Below are 16,928 nucleotides of genomic sequence, written 5' to 3' on the forward strand. Positions count from 1 at the left end.
ACTCCCCTGCAGTTTTCAAAATATCCCAAACTTCCTAATTTCGAGGCCTGAGCCATATTATGGAGCCAAATTCTGAGTCTCGGCACGTATTCGCAGCTTGAAATTGCGACTTTTTTATACCAACATATGCCATGTACTGAAAGCGGCGTTTGGTCACATTTGTCCCAAACCTCCCTGCAGTTTTCAAAGTATCCCAAACATCCCAATTTCGAGGCCTGAACCATAATTTGGAGCCAAATTCTGGCTCTCTGCACGTATTCGCAGTTTGATATTACGAATTTTTATACCCAACATATGCCAAGTCCTGAAAGCGGCAGTGAGTCACATTTTGCACAAACTCCCCTGCAGTTTTCGAAATATCCCAAATATCCCAATTTCGAGGCCTGAGCCATATTTTGGACCCAAATTCTGGCTCTCTGCACGTATTCGCAGTTTGAAATTACGACTTTTTTATAACCAACATATGCGAAGTACTGAAAGCGGCGTTTGATCACATTTGTCCCAAACCTTCCTTCAGTTTTCAAAATATCCCAAACATCCCAATATCGAGGCCTGAGCCTTATTTTGGAGCCAAATTCTGGCTCTCTGCACGTATTCGCAGTTTGATATTACGAATTTTATACCCAACATATGCCAAGTACTGAAAGCGGCAGTAAGTCACATTTTGCACAGACTCCCCTCCAGTTTTCAAAATATCCCATATATCCCAATTTCGAGGCCAGAGCCATTTTTGAAGCCAAATTCTGGCTCTATGTACGTATTCGCAGTTTGATATTACGACTTTTTATATCCAACATATGCCAAGTCCGTAAAGCGGCAGTGAGTCACATTTTGCACAAACTCCCCTGCAGTTTTCAAAATATCCCAAACTTCCCAATTTCGAGGCCTGAGTCATATTTTGGAGCCAAATTCTGGCTCTCTGCATGTATTCGCAGTTCGAAACTACGTCTTTTTATACACAACATATGCCAAGTACTGAAAGCGGCGTTTGGTCACATTGTCCCATACCTCCCCGCAGTTTTCAAAATATCCCAAATATCCCAATTTTGAGGCCTGAGCCATATTTTGGAGCCAAATTCTGGCTCTATGCACGTATTCGCAGTTTGAAATTATGACTTTTTATACCCAACATATGCCAAGTCTTAAAGCGGCGTTTGGCCACATTTGTCCCAAACCTTCCTCCAGTTTTCAAAATATCCCAAACATCCCAATTTCAAGGCCTGAGCCATATTTTGGAACCAAATTCTGGCTCTATGCACGTATTCGCAGTTTGATATTACGACGTTTTATACCCAACATATGCCAAGTACTGAAAGCGGCAGTGAGTCACATTTTGCACAAACTCCCCTGCAGTTTTCGAAATATCCCAAATATCCCAATTTCGAGGCCTGAGCCATATTTTGGAGCCAAATTCTGGCTCTCTGCACGTATTCGCAGTTTGAAATTGCGACTTTTTTATACCCAACATATGCCAAGTACTGAAAGCGACGTTTGGTCACATTTGTCCCAAACCTTCCTGCAGTTTTCAAAATATCCCAAATATCCCAATTACGAGGCCTGAGCCATATTTTGGAGCCAAATTCTGGCTCTCTGCACGTCTTCGCAGTTTGATATTACGACTTTTTATAACCAACATATGCCAAGTACTGGACGCAGCAGTGAGTCACATTTTGCACAAACTCCCCTGCATTTTTTAAAATATCCCAATTACGAGACCTGAGCCATATTTTGGAGCCAAATTCTGGCTCTCTGCACGTATTCGCAGTTTGAAATTGCGACTTTTTTATACCAACATATGCCATGTACTGAAAGCGGCGTTTGGTCACATTTGTCCCAAACCTCCCTGCAGTTTTCAAAATATCCCAAACATCCCAATTTCGAGGCCTGAGCCATAATTTTGAGCCAAATTCTGGCTCTATGCACGTATTCGCAGTTTGATATTACGAATTTTTATACCCAACATATGCCAAGTCCTGAAAGCGGCAGTGAGTCACATTTTGCACAAACTCCCCTGCAGTTCTAGAAATATCCTAAATATCCCAATTTCGAGGCCTGAGCCATATTTTGGAGCCAAATTCTGGCTCTCTGCACGTATTCGCAGTTTGAAATTACATCTTTTTATACCCAACATATGCCAAGTACTGAAAGCGGCGTTTGGTCACATTTGTCCCAAACATCCCTGCAGTTTTCAAAATATCCCAAATATCCCAATTTCGAGGCCTGAGCCATATTTTGGAGCCAAATTCTGGCTGTCTGCACGTATTCGCAGTTCGAAATTACGTCTTTTTATACCCAACATATGCCAAGTACTGAAAGCGGCGTTTGGTCACATTTGTCCCAAACCTCCCCGCAGTTTTCAAAATATCCCAATTTCGAGGCATGAGCCATATTTTGGAGCCAATTTCTGGCTCTCTGCATGTATTCGCAGTTTGATATTACGACTTTTTATACCCAACATATGCCAAGTACTGAAAGCAGCAGTGAGCCACATTTTGAACAAACTCCCCTGCAGTTTTCAAAATATCCCAAACATCCCAATTTCGAGGCCTGAGCCATATTTTGGAGCCAAATTCTGGCTCTATGCACGTATTCGCAGTTTGAAATTGCGACTTTTTTATACCCTACATATGCCAAGTACTGAAAGCGACGTTTGGTCACATTTATAATACATAAAGAGATTTTACATACGTAAAATGTATGAGGTACATAAGAGAGGTACATACATAAAGAGATTTTACAAAGTTTGTTGGCTTTATAGATAGAGCTAGTACATACAATGCCTAAAGCCGCAATTACGCAAAGCGTTTCGGGCAGGAAAAACCTTAATGACTAAAGCTTAAAACTAATGGGTAAAAAGAAATGATGTGATGAGTACATATAAAAAATAGAGGTAAAAGAGGGGGGAACATTGTTGAAAAAGCAGCACAAATACAATTACAAATTATTGCAGAAAATTACATTCAAACAGCGTTGATTTGAAAAACAAAAAAAACAAAAAACATACATGGGTTGACAACAGAGGGGTAAGGTGGGTTACATGAAATTTATTAGGTACAGCTTCGTTTTTAACTTAAACTGGTTGAGAAGGTCTTTAAACATGGTCTTTAACATGGTTGGGAAGGTCATTCCACATTCTGGGCCCCTTGATTTGTAGAGCATTTCTGGTTTGATTTAGTCGTACTCTAGGAATATCAAAACTGTATTTATTTCTGGTGTGGTGCTCATGGGTTCTGTTACAACCTTCTATGAAGCTTTTGAGATCAGGATTGGCATTATAGTTTAACGTTTTATATATGTATAATACACATGAGAGAATGTGCAGTGACTTAATGTCTAACATATTCAGAGATTTGAGTAGGGGTACCGAGTGATGTCTGGGGCCAGAATTGGATATTGTCCTAATAGCAGCTTTGTGTTGAGTAATTAGAGGACGTAAGTGATTTTGGGTAGTAGAGCCCCAAGCACAAATACCATAGTTGAGATATGGATAGATAAGGGAGTAATAGAGAGTCACCAGGGCAGGGCGTGGTACATAATATCTGATCTTAGAAAGAATGCCCACAGTTTTTGAAACTTTTTTTGATATGTTTAGAATGTGTCCCTGGAAATTCAGCTTGTGGTCAATGAGAATGCCAAGGAATTTGCCATCTAATTTGTTACAAATTTGGGTATTGTTTATTTTGAGATTTATTTGATTAGAGGATTTATTGCTAAACAGAATATAGAAAGTTTTGTCAATGTTAAGGGTGAGTTTGTTGGCAGTTAGCCACAGATGGACTTTATTTAGCTCAGTATTTACTGTGGCATTTAGAGCAAGGGGATCAGGACTGGAGTAAATGAAGGTTGTGTAGTCAGCAAATAGAATTGGTTTGAGGTGTTGGGAGGCATTTGGAAGGTCATTAATGTAGATCAGAAAGAGGAGAGGGCCAAGAATGCTGCCCTGGGGAACACCAATGTTGATGGGTAGGGTGGGAGAAATTGTATTATTCACAGAAACACATTGGAGCCTGTCAGCAAGGTAGGATTTGAGGTATTGTAGGGAGTGTCCTCTGACACCATAATGATGTAATTTAAGAAGAAGGTTTTGGTGGTTGACAGTATCGAAAGCTTTACGCAGGTCCACAAATAACCCAACAGGGAACTCATTTTTATCAAGAGCTGTATGAATCGAGTTAAGCATACTAATAAGTGCATCGTTAGTGCTTTTTTTGGGCCTGAAGCCATATTGGCAAGGGCTAAGTATATTGAGTTTGGCTAGATATGAGTAAAGCTGCTTATAGATTAGTTTTTCAAAAATTTTTGACAAGTTTCGCAGGATTGATATAAGTCTGTAGTTGTTAACATCTGTGAGATCACCACATTTGTGGACAGGCGTTACTCCCGCTTTTTTTAGAATATCTGGAAAGGTTTGGAGTTCAAGTGACTTGTTGAAGAGCAAAGCAATAGCAGGGGATAAAGATCTGGAGGCTTTTTTGTAGATTAAAGTTGGTATCTCCTCAAGGGCACCAGACTTGGTTTTAAGGGAAAGGATTATCTCATTGACGTCAGTGGAATTAATAGGCTTTAGGTACAGAGACTGTGGATAGTTACCTGTAAGATAGTCCTTAATGTCAGTACTGGAAGATGGAATATCATTAGCAAGGGATGAACCAATGGAAGAGAAGAACCTATTGAACTCAATAGCAGAATCAGAGGCTGAAAGCTGACCATCGTTATTAGACAGGAGTGTTGGTTTGTTATTTATAGACTTCTTTGATCCCAATATTTGTGAAATTGTTCTCCAAGTTTGTTTAATGTTGCTCTTTATTTGGGTAAATTTATCTTCGTAGTATTTCGTTTTGGCTCGTCTAATTATCTTAGATAGCAATAATGAGTAATTCTTTGAGAATTCTTTGGAGACAATTCCTAACCTATACTTCTTCTCAAGGTCATGTTTTTTATTAATAGATTTAAGTATTCCCGTTGTAAGCCAGGGATTGTTAAGCCTTTTGGTTGTGACTTGTTTTGTAAGCATAGGACAGTGGGTATTATAAAGGCTAAGAGTTTTTTGAAGAAAAGATTGAACTGCTAGGTTGATGTCCTCTATGTATCCTAACTCGGACTCCCAGTTGACATTATCAGTAGCAGTTATAAAATTGTCTATAGCAGTTTCATTGTGTAGTCTAAAACGTATCTCTCTTGACTCAAGAGGTGGTTTGCTAATGTTAGTTAAGAGAAATGTGGGGTAATGGTCTGTAGTGCTATCGGTGATTATACCTGAAGTAAGCGGAGAGGTTATGTTTGTCCAGATGTGATCTAGAGTCGTGGCAGTGCTATCAGTGATTCTAGTAGGTCTAGTGATTAAGGGTATGAGGAAGCAGGAGTTCATACAGTTGAGGAAGCTAACAGCAGTAGGGTGTTCTGGCTCGCAGAGGTCAATATTAAAGTCCCCTGCAATAATTAGGTGGTTTTTGTTCAGTCTGTTATCAAGTATTAGATTTCTAAGGTTTGAGTTGAATTCGGACACATCAGTGTTAGGAATTCTATAAACTGCACCCACAGACAGGACAGACTCGGCACCCTTGACTCTGAAGCTGGCGAAGATATACTCCCCATAGCAGTCTCTAGTTCTAATTTCTTTTAAGCATGTTAGTTCATGGTGGTAGTAAAGAGCAGTGCCACCACCTCTCTGAAGTTGACGACAGTTGTGAATTGCTGAGTAGTTAGGCATGTTAAAGAGTTGAGTAGTATCCTCTTTCAACCATGTTTCAGTAAGTATAATAAAAGAGAATTTGTTGTCAATAGCTTCAATCAAGGCACTAACATCATCGAAGTGTTTACCTAGGGATCTAACATTCAAATTGATTACAGAGATATTGTGATTATGAGTTACTACATTGTTTACATCATGTGCTGCAAAATATCTGCAATTTAGATCATTAAAGTGATTATTGTCATAGATAGTGGATAAGAGGTTAAGTTCTGGGTCTATACTTGACTGCATTAAAAAAAGCTGATTGCAGGAAAAACAAGGAAAGAAAGGCAGATTATAAGGTAGAAATAAGCTATAAAATAGGGAAAAAAAATGTACACAATACTGTGCAAAACAAACACAAAAGGGGCTTACAGGGGTACAATGGAGTAAGGGAGTATGGCTAGGCTAGGACACCTAGGTAATAAATGAGATTAAAGAAAAAACATATAAACATGGACTATACAAAACACAAGATATAGACATACAAAACAAAAATATAAACAAGACTAAGCAATACAAAAACAAATTGAGCAAAAATGAAAAATGAGGTAGATTGCTTACAGGTACTCTCAGGTACACTGTAAGTAACAATAGATAGATAATATATATCAATATAGATAAGAATGTCACGATACAATAAGATGAGCAGTTACAGGAACAGATGAAAGCAAATCTGCTGTAAAATAGAAAGTAATTATAGCAAAACACAACAATATAATAATATAACAATACAATAAGAGCTTACAAAGTATTGAGTCTGCTAAATTAGAGAATAATTATGGCAAGACACAACAATAAATGCAAGTAAACAAAAGAATTGAAACAATTAGAGGTAGAATTAAGGTCACTAGATAGCCATGGAGGACACACAAGTTTGGTGGAGAGAACAAAAAATCAGTAGAGACTGACAAGATGAATGTATAAAAAAATTTGACAAATGATAATTGTAAAGTAAAATAATCTTAAAGATAAATTTTTTTATTAAGCTTAGTTTTAACTTATAATTAGTATGAATTTAATTAAAAGAACAAAAATGAGATCAATAATTGATTTCAATAAATGATATAGATCAATACAAATAAATTTAAAATATAATTGGAATAGGGTAAGATTAGATTTAAGAGTAAAATTTTACAATGAAACTGAGGTAGATGCTTGCATAAGTGCATGGAGACTTGATGGATTATTTAGGAAATTATATGAATGAGAGAACATTAGGTAAAAGGTAAGGCAGAGACAGCACCTTAGACAAAGTTAGATTAAGTTAGGTTAGGCTCAGGCACTGAAAGAGTTATTTTAAGTACTGGCATTGGTCGGGTTCAGGTTTTCAGATATACCACAATCACTTAAGAAGGCCAGGAGTTGTTGGTCACATTTTATTTCATATCTTTTTCCTGTAATTTCTTTCTTCGCAAAAATCGTACCATTCCTTGTGTAGCACTGCTTGATAAGACCAGGGTTTTGTTTGCGAATTTGGCGCAGCCTGTAGAGGAGGGATCCACGCTGCTTTGTAAGACACTCATTTATATAGAGGTTGGTTTTTTGCTTAGCAGCTGATTGTATGAGGTCAGACTTCACAGAGGGATTTGCAAGTTTGATGAGCATTCTCCTAATGGTACGGGGATTGTTTTTATCTAACCTAATAGCCGATTTGATTTGAACATTGACACTGATCTTTGAATTAATTAGGGTGTTGGCTATGTTACAGCAATCCTCACCTTGTTGTTCATCAGGTAGATCAGTAGAGCTAATTATCAGGGAATCATGAAGTTGTTGTTGCTCTTGGTCATCTTCGGAAGCCGCCTGGTGAATCTGAAGGAGATTGATCTGTTTTTCCAGCTTTTGAAGGAGGTCACTGAGCTGAGTGGGTTTCTTCGGCCTGAATCTTACGTATTTGTTCCATTGCACCATTTGCAACAGTTTGTATGTTGTGAATTTCTTGGTTGTTGTTCGTCGACGATTCAAGGAGGCGGTCTATGGTATGTTGTTGTTGTCGGGTGACTGTGGCTTGGAGGGCCGAAATAGCTTCTGATTGCATTTTCACAAGGTTGTGCAGTTTCTGGAGCCATGGATTACTTCGGAGAGGTTTGAAGTTTGGACAGGGAGCCATAGATTGAGTGAATTCTACAGCTAGAGATTCGAGTGAGTGAGTTGAAGGGGGGGGGGAGTGAGGAGGGGGAGCGGATGCTGTGTTTACCAACATCGGCGGGGATTGCAACGTTGCCAGTGTTTCATTCAGAACTCTAGGAGTAATGGAACCAGAGCGAGAGGCACCCCTACCTTGCTTGGTGTTATGTTTGGGCATGTTTTCGACGAATAGATTCTTGGTAGCGTTTCTAAAGGTAGATACTTGGTGAATTATAGTAGGGATGCCTAGCGTATAGGGAACACATCACTGAAGGGTCGTAGAAAGGCAGGCGAAAATTGGTTAATTTTGGTTGATTACTGTTGAGGTTCACTGTGAGTTATGGCATATTAAGTCTCCATGCACTTAACTCGTGCTAGGCAGACCCAAATTTGACCCAAACCTCCCTGCAGTTTTTAAAATATCCCAAATATCCCAATTACGAGGCCTGAGCCATATTTTGGAGCCAAATTCTGGCTCTCTGCACGTATTCGCAGTTTGATATTACGACTTTTTATACCCAACATATGCCAAGTACTGGACGCAGCAGTGAGTCACATTTTGCACAAACTCCCCTGCAGTTTCCGAAATATCCCAAATATCCCAATTTCGAGGCCTGAGCCATATTATGGAGCCAAATTCTGGCTCTCTGCACGTATTCGCAGTTTGAAATTGCGACTTTTTATACCAACATATGCCAAGTATTCACATCAATCGCCAAGTACTCGGCGATTGATGTGAATAGTTTTTTATTTGGTGTTGATAGTCCTTATGCTTTGGCGGCATTTTCTAGGTATGTTCTTATAGACAATTTTATTGCGAACACAGTGATACCAAAGTTAAATACGTGCGCCTTCAATTATTGTCAGGACAGTCAAAAGAGTGTTCACTTTTTCGGTCTTACCGCGTAAGCGCCCGAACCGCCAGAAGCACATAGGGTATGATTTTTTTTGAGTGCCAAGAGCGCGAAATTGTTTTAAAAACTGCAGGGGGGGTTTGGGCAAAATGTGTCCCACCGCCACTTTCAGTAATTCATTATCACCACACCAGAAATAAATATCTCTTTGATATCCCCAGAGTTAAACTTAATCTGTGTAAACACTATGCAAATAAAGGGACCCAGTTTATGGAACTCACTCCCTACTGAATTGAAAAGCTGTCCAACTTTTACATCATTCAAAATCAATACTAAAAAGTACCTAATTTCATCTTCATAGTTTTTCACTTTTTGCCTTAAAATTGCACTGTATTAATTGCTACCCAATCTCCCAATCTTTATGTACCCAATCTGAACATCTTTACCGTTGTGATCATTGCTGTCTTATATGTGCTGTCAATCTGCTGTATGGTGTCTATTAACCTTGTTTAAATTACTAATCAAGCTGTCAATGTAATCAATCAGAGCTTTAATATAACAATATGCTTTAATATACCTACTTATCTCTCTCATCTCATTTTTCTCTTGTAATGTGTCTTTATCATTTATGAATTCTGATTGAAATTACCTACTTAAAATTATCTGCTAGATTAAGGACCTGCCCGAAGCGCTGCGCGTACTAGTGGCTTTTCAAGAATGTAAATACTGTACTATCCAATGTATTCTCACAAACCCAATGTACCTTCTTGTATATATATAAATAAATAAATAAATAAATAAATAAATAAATTGGCATTTTTCGGTATAAAAAGCTGGAATTTCAAACTGCGAATACGTGCAGAGAGCCAGAATTTGGCTCCAAAATATGGCTCAGATATCGGATTTGGGATGTTTGGGATATTTTGAAAACTGCAGGGGGGTTTGGGCAAAATGTGACCCACCGCTGCTTTCAGTAATTGGCATGTTTTCGGTATAAAAAGTAGGAATTTCAAACTGCGAATACATGCAGAGAGCTAGAATTTGGCTCAAAAATATGGCTCAGGTATCTGATTTGGGATGTTTGGGATAATTTAAAAACTGCAGGGGGGTTTGGGCAAAATGTGACCCACCGCCGCTTTCAGTAATTATCAGATTTTCGGTATAAAAAGCCGGAATTTCAAACTGCGAATACGTGCAGAGAGCCAGATTTTGGCTCTAAAATATGGCTCAGGTATCGGATTTGGGATGTTTGGGATATTTTGAAAACTTCAGGGGGGTTTGGGCAAAATGTGACCCACCGCCGCTTTCATTAATTGACATATTTTCGGTATAAAAAGTAGGAATTTCAAACTGCGAATACGTGCAGAGAGGCAGAATTTGGCTCTAAAATATGGCTCAGGTATCGGATTTGGGATGTTTGGGATATTTTGAAAACTTCAGGGGGGTTTGGACAAAATGTGACCCACCGCCGCTCTCAGTTTATTTTCAGTATAAAAAGTCTGAATTTCAAACTGCGAATACGTGCAGAGAGCCAGAATTTAGCTCCAAAATATGGCTCAGGTATCGGATTTGGGATGTTTGGGTTATTCTAAAAACTGCAGGGGGGTTTGGTCAAAATGTGACCCATCACCGCTTTCAGTAATTGGTATATTTTCAGTATATAATTCGGAATTTCAAACTGCGAATACGTGCAGAGAGCCAGAATTTGGCTCCAAAATATGGCTCAGGTTTCGGATTTGGGATGTTTGGGATATTTTAAAAACTGCAGGGGAGTTTGGGCAAAATGTGACCCACCGCCGCTCTCAGTAATTGGCATATTTTCGGTTTAAAAAGCCGGAATTTCAAACTGCGAATACGTGCAGAGAGCCAGAATTTGGCTCTAAAATATGACTCAGGTATCGGATTTGGGATGTTTGGGATATTTTGAAAACTGCAGGGGGGTTTGGGCAAAATGTGACCCACCGCCGCTTTCAGTAATTGGCATATTTTCGGTATAAAAAGTCGGAATTTCAAACTGTGAATACGTGCAGAGAGCCAGAATTTGGCTCCAAAATATGGCTCAGGTATCGGATTTGGGATGTTTGGGATATTTTGAATACTGCTGGGGGGTTTGGGCAAAATGTGACCCACCGCCGCTTTCAGTAATTGGCATATTTTCGGTATAAAAAGTCAGAATTTCAAACTGCGAATACGTGCAGAGAGCCAGAATTTGGCTCCAAAATATTGCTCAGGTATTGGATTTTGGATGTTTGGGATATTTTGAAAACTGCAGGGGGGTTTGGGCATAATGTGACCCACCGTCGCTCTCAATAATTGGCATATTTTCGGTATAAAAAGCCAGAATTTCAAACTGCGAATATGTGCAGAGAGCCAGAATTTGGCTCTAATATATGGCTCAGGTATCGGATTTTGGATGTTTGGGATATTTTGAAAACTGCAGGGGTTTTTGGGCAAAATGTGACCCACCGCCGCTTTAAGTAATTGCCAAATTTTCGGTATAAAAAGTAGGAATTTCAAACTGCGAATACATGCAGAGAGCCAGAATTTGGCTCCAAAATGTGGCTCAGGTATCGGATTTGGGATGTTTGGGATAATTTAAAAACTGCAGGGGGGGTTTGGGCAAAATGTGACCCACCGCCGCTTTCAGTAATTATCATATTTTCGGTATAAAAAGCCGGAATTTCAAACTGCGAATACGTGCAGAGAGCCAGAATTTGGCTCTAAAATATGGCTCAGGTATCGGATTTGGGATGTTTGGGATATTTTGAAAACTTCAGGGGGGTTTGGGCAAAATGTGACCCACCGCCGCTCTCAGTAATTGGCATATTTTCGGTATAAAAAGTAGGAAATTCAAATTGCGAATACGTGCAGAGAGCCAGAATTTGGCTCTAAAATATGGCTCAGGTATCGGATTTGGGATGTTTGGGATATTTTGAAAACTTCAGGGGGGTTTGGGCAAAATGTGACCCACCGCCGCTCTCAGTAATTGGTTTATTTCCAGTATAAAAAGTCTGAATTTCAAACTGCGAATACGTGCAGAGAGCCAGAATTTGGCTCCAAAATATGGCTCAGGTATCGGATTTGGGATGTTTGGGATATTTTGAAAACTGCAGGGGGGTTTGGGCAAAATGTGACCCACCGCCACTTTCAGTTGTATAATATGTATATTATGTATAATATGTATAACAACGTGTGGTGTTATAATGTAATGATTTTGTTACAGTGTGAAGGTGGTTTGTTAGTGTGGTGGATGGTTATTGTGGGATAATGGATGGTGGTGTGTTAGTCTAATTGGTGGTGATAATGATTGATGATGTGGGCAGGCAGGGCAGCCATTGGTGGTGATAATGATTGATGATGTGGGCAGGCAGGGCAGCCATTGGTGGTGATAATGATTGATGATGTGGGCAGGCAGGGCAGCCATTGGTGGTGATAATGATTGATGATGTGGGCAGGCAGGGCAGCCATTGGTGGTGATAATGATTGATGATGTGGGCAGGCAGGGCAGCCATTGGTGGTGATAATGATTGATGATGTGGGCAGGCAGGGCAGCCATTGGTGGTGATAATGATTGAGGAGCCGGTCGGCCGAGCGGACAACACGCTGGACTTGTGATCCTGTGGTCCTGGGTTCAATCGCAGGCGCCGGCGAGAAACAATGGGCAGAGTTTCTTTCACCCTATGCCCCTATTACCTAGCAGTAAAATAGGTACCTGGGTGTTAGTCAGCTGTCACGAGCTGCTTCCTGGGGGTGGAGGCCTGGTCGAAGACCGGGCCGCAGGGACACTAAAGCCCCGAAATCATCTCAAGATAACCTCAAGATGTGGGTTTTAGAGTGTAATGGGTGGTGATGTTGGTTTTAGAGTGTAATGGGTGGTGATGTTGGTTTTAGAGTGTAATGGGTGGTGATATTGGTTTTAGAGTGTAATGGGTGGTGATATTGGTTTTAGAGTGTAATGGGTGGTGAAGTTGGTTTTAGAGTGTAATGGGTGGTGAAGTTGGTTTTAGAGTGTAATGGGTGGTGATGTTGGTTTTAGAGTGTAATGGGTGGTGATGTTGGTTTTAGAGTGTAATGGGTGGTGATGTTGGTTTTAGAGTGTAATGGGTGGTGATGTTGGTTAGAGTGTAATGTTAAAACTTCAATGCTATGTACCTCATAAACCAAATATACCTTCTTGTGTATATATATATAAATAGATTAATAAAATAAATAAGTTACAGCATTGATAAGGATAAATAGCTTAGGATAATTAACATACTGTGATGGTTATAGTCAGATATAATGAGTGAAGGGCGAGTGGAAAAGTTCATTATTATTATTCAATTATTATGAGTGAATTATTAAATCATACATTTGATTTGATAATATATTATTATATTATTATTCTTAAGGGAGTGTTTGAGGGAGACGGTGTATAATGTTGTTGTGTTTCCCGCGTGAATGTGGCGGGAGCTGAAGCTGCCAGTGGCTTCCCTCGACACTCCCTGGTGAGTCTCTCTCTCTTTTTCTCTCCCTAGTGAGTCTCTCTCCCTCTTTTCTCTCCCTAGTGAGTCTCTCTCCCTCTTTTCTCTCCCTAGTGAGTCTCTTTCTTTTCTCTCCCTTGTTACACAATTGGTCTTGATGAATTGCTCTTCATCTATCCTATTACCGAGTGTACACTTGGGGTCGTGACCTGTACCAGTGCCCAGTTGGGTACTCTGTGCCGGTCTGACACGGGTCAGTGCCTTTCTGGTACTGGCGTGACAATACCCAGTGATACCCCCTCGTGCCAGTCTGGGATTGTTCCCGGTCTGGTAATGCCCAGTCTACGCTGTGCCAGTCTGGGGGCTTGATTGGAAAGTATGGTGGGGGCTCCTGGTGGGGTACCGCATGCCACCCTAGGGTCATGCCTGAGCTGAGGCTGCCAGCCTAGGGTCATGCCTGAGCTGAGGCTGCCAGCCTAGGGTCATGCCTGAGCTGAGGCTGCCAGCCTAGGGTCATGCCTGAGCTGAGGCTGCCCACCGTGGCGTCCCCTCACCCCTCGACCACCGCAGCTCATCAGTGATGCTTTATGGCATCCATTAGAATATATTTATACAAAAAATATGTATACTTGCTCAAGCAGGTGAGTTTTAAAGTTGTGTAATATTTAATAATATTGTTTATTTAACAGGGGAAATATTTGTATAATATAAATGAGTACAGATACTGCAATTTTGTACACCAGCAATTCTTCACTGGTTATTTCAGCTCTTAATTATACAATTTAAAAGTTTAATGCTTTGTATTTTGCAGTTATTTTACAGTGGCACTAGGCCATACTTCAGAGACTCCAAACATGTCATGTGTTAGGTTCCACAAATGTGTATGTGAACCATCTGGTGAACTTTGGTTCACCAGATGGTTCATACTACTATTATCATGGTATTACATATGGTATTGCATATGGAATACTATATGGTATTGTAAGTGAAGAATTGTATTAAAATAAGTGAAGAATTATGTAGAAATACAGAATTGTATTTGTGCTGCTTTTTCAGCTATGTTTTCATTCCATGTTTTCATTTTACTCTTTATGCTCACTTAGTATTAAGCTTTAGTCATTAAAGTTTTTCATGCCCGAAACGCTTTGCGTAATAGTGGCTTTAGGCATTGTATGTACTAGCCCTATCTATAAATCCATCATTCTTTGTAAAATCTCTTGTATGTATGTACCTTACCTAAATAAACATTTGATTTAATGGGTGGTGATGTTGGTTTTAGGGTGTAATGGGTGGTGATGTTGGTTTTAGAGTGTAATGGGTGGTGATGTTGGTTAGAGTGTAATGGGTGGTGATGTTGGTTTTAGAGTGTAATGGGTGGTGATGTGGGATTTACAGTGTAATGGGTGGTGATGGTTGAGTGATATGTGGTGCTAATGTGTTACAGGGAGGACCTGGAAAAATACAGGTTTGGAAACAAGATTGTTATTTTTTTAAACAAATTAGTACAAGGAAACATAATAGACATAATATCACTTGATTGTTTCAAGCATAGGTTAGACCTTTATATATATAAATAAGGTTGGGTGGATATAGATATAGGCTGCCTCCTATTTTTACTCATTTATAAGCTGCAGTTTCCTTTATCCATACACCCAACCACATGGGTTGAACGGTAGAGCGACGGTCTCACTTTGTGCAGGTCGGCATTCAGCGGACAAGTTCTATATAGTCGTAATGATTTGGCACTGTCTCCTGATAGTTCCCTTCCCTTATTCCTATGCTGGTATGTTGGTGTGTGGTAGTGGTGTGTTAAGGTGTGATGGATGGTAGCTTCAGAGTGTGATGTGTTGCAGGCATGGCTCGGCCACCATCCTGACGGCCGACGATGGGGAAGGTGACCAACGCATCCGTCTCACTGGAGGGACGCCAGCTGCTGGAAGTGGACAAGCAGGAAGGTGTTCATGTCGGAGGCTCTCCGGAGTACCTGGGTGTGAGTGTCTTCAAGATCAAGGGCGACTACCGTGATGGTAAGGAGACCCGCTTCTCACCAGCCCACTGTGTCACCAGCAGTACTTTCTCCTCTAGTGTTGAATATCCAGGCTACGTAAGAATTACGGTAATAATTTAAATATCGGAATGCTTTAAAAGGCAATAGCTTCACAAATTATATTATTTTGTTATGATGCTTTTGCAGTAAAGACCATATAACCCCAACCAGTAAAGACCATAACCCCAACCCACATACACTAAATGATGTTAATAATGAACTAAAAAAAGTCCACTTATGGATGTCAACCAACAAACTAACACTTAACATAGAAAAGACCTACTACATCCTATTTGGAAGCAAATCTACAAATGCAATCCAGCTTCAGATTGACAATGTAAACATTAGCAATAAAAATGATGGAAAGTTTCTTGGCATATTCCTAGACAAGAGACTCAACTTCAGTACCCACATACAACACATAACTAAGAAAGTCTCTAAAACAGTTGGTATACTCTCCAAAATCAGATATTATGTTCCTAACTCTGCTCTCATCTCTCTATATTATGCACTAATCTATCCCTATCTCAACTATGGTATCTGTGCATGGGGTTCAACCACTGCAAACCACCTCAAGTCCATCATCACCCAGCAAAAATCTGCTATCAGAATAATATCAAATTCTGCTTTCAGACAACACACAGCCCCCTTGTTTAACTCCCTAAACATGCTAAACATAATCTCACTCCACAAATTCTCTTGTGTCAACTACATTTACAAAACCCTGTTCTTAAATGCAAATCCTTGTCTGAAACTCTTCCTGGACAGATGTAATAGGACCCATTATCACCACACCAGAAATAAATATCTCTTTGATATCCCCAGAGTTAAACTTAATCTGTGTAAACACTATGCAAATAAAGGGACTCAGTTTATGGAACTCACTCCCTACTGAATTGAAAAGCTGTCCAACTTTTACATCATTCAAAATCAATACTAAAAAGTATCTAATTTCATCTTCATAGTTTTTCACTTTTTGCCTTAAAATTGCACTGTATTAATTGCTACCCAATCTCCCAATCTTTATGTTCCCAATTTGAACATCTTTACCGTTGTGATCATTGCTGTTTTCTTTTATTGTTTTCTTCATTGCTTGAAACAGTCTCCGTGGTGTAGTGGTAAGACACTCGCCTGGCGTTCCGCGAGCGCTTTGTCATGGGTTCGTATCCTGGCCGGGGAGGATTCACTAGGCGCAAATCCTTAACTGTAGCCTCTGTTTAACGCAACAGTAAAATGTGCACTTGGATGAAAAAACGATTCTTCGCGGCGGGGATCGTATTCCAGGGACGTGCCCGAAACGCTACACGTACTAGTGGCTGTACAGGAATGTAACAACTCTTGTATATATCTCAAAAAAAAAAAAAAAAAAATATGTGCTGCCAATCTGCTGTATGGTGTTTATAAATCTTGTTTATCTGTATCTTTTGCTACCCAGTCTCCCAATCTTTATGTACCCAATCTGAACATCTTTACCATTGTGATCATTGCTGTCTTATATGTGCTGTCAATCTGCTGTATGGTGTCTATTAATCTTGTTTAAATTACTAATCAAGCTGTCAATGTATTCAATTAGAGCTTTAATATAACAATGTGCTTTAATATACTTACTTATCTCTCTCATCTCATTTTTCTCTTGCAATGTATCTTTATCATTTATCAATTCTGATAGAAATTACCTACTTAAAATTATCTGCTAGATTAAG

At 39.7% G+C, this 16,928-nt stretch overlaps 1 protein-coding gene across 1 annotated transcript in view; it reads left to right on the top strand.

Annotated features, from left to right (window-relative positions):
• Positions 1–16,928, top strand: part of LOC138361385 (beta-lactamase-like protein 2 homolog) — a gene marked incomplete at its 3' end in the record, with an annotated part of 106,601 nt that overhangs the window by 68,774 nt on the left and 20,899 nt on the right. The window contains exon 3 of the mRNA XM_069320734.1: positions 15,032–15,205. The remainder of the gene's footprint in view (positions 1–15,031; positions 15,206–16,928) is intronic.

This window comes from Procambarus clarkii, unplaced genomic scaffold (assembly GCF_040958095.1).
Source record: "Procambarus clarkii isolate CNS0578487 unplaced genomic scaffold, FALCON_Pclarkii_2.0 HiC_scaffold_340, whole genome shotgun sequence".
NCBI classification, from domain to species: Eukaryota; Metazoa; Arthropoda; class Malacostraca; order Decapoda; family Cambaridae; genus Procambarus; species Procambarus clarkii.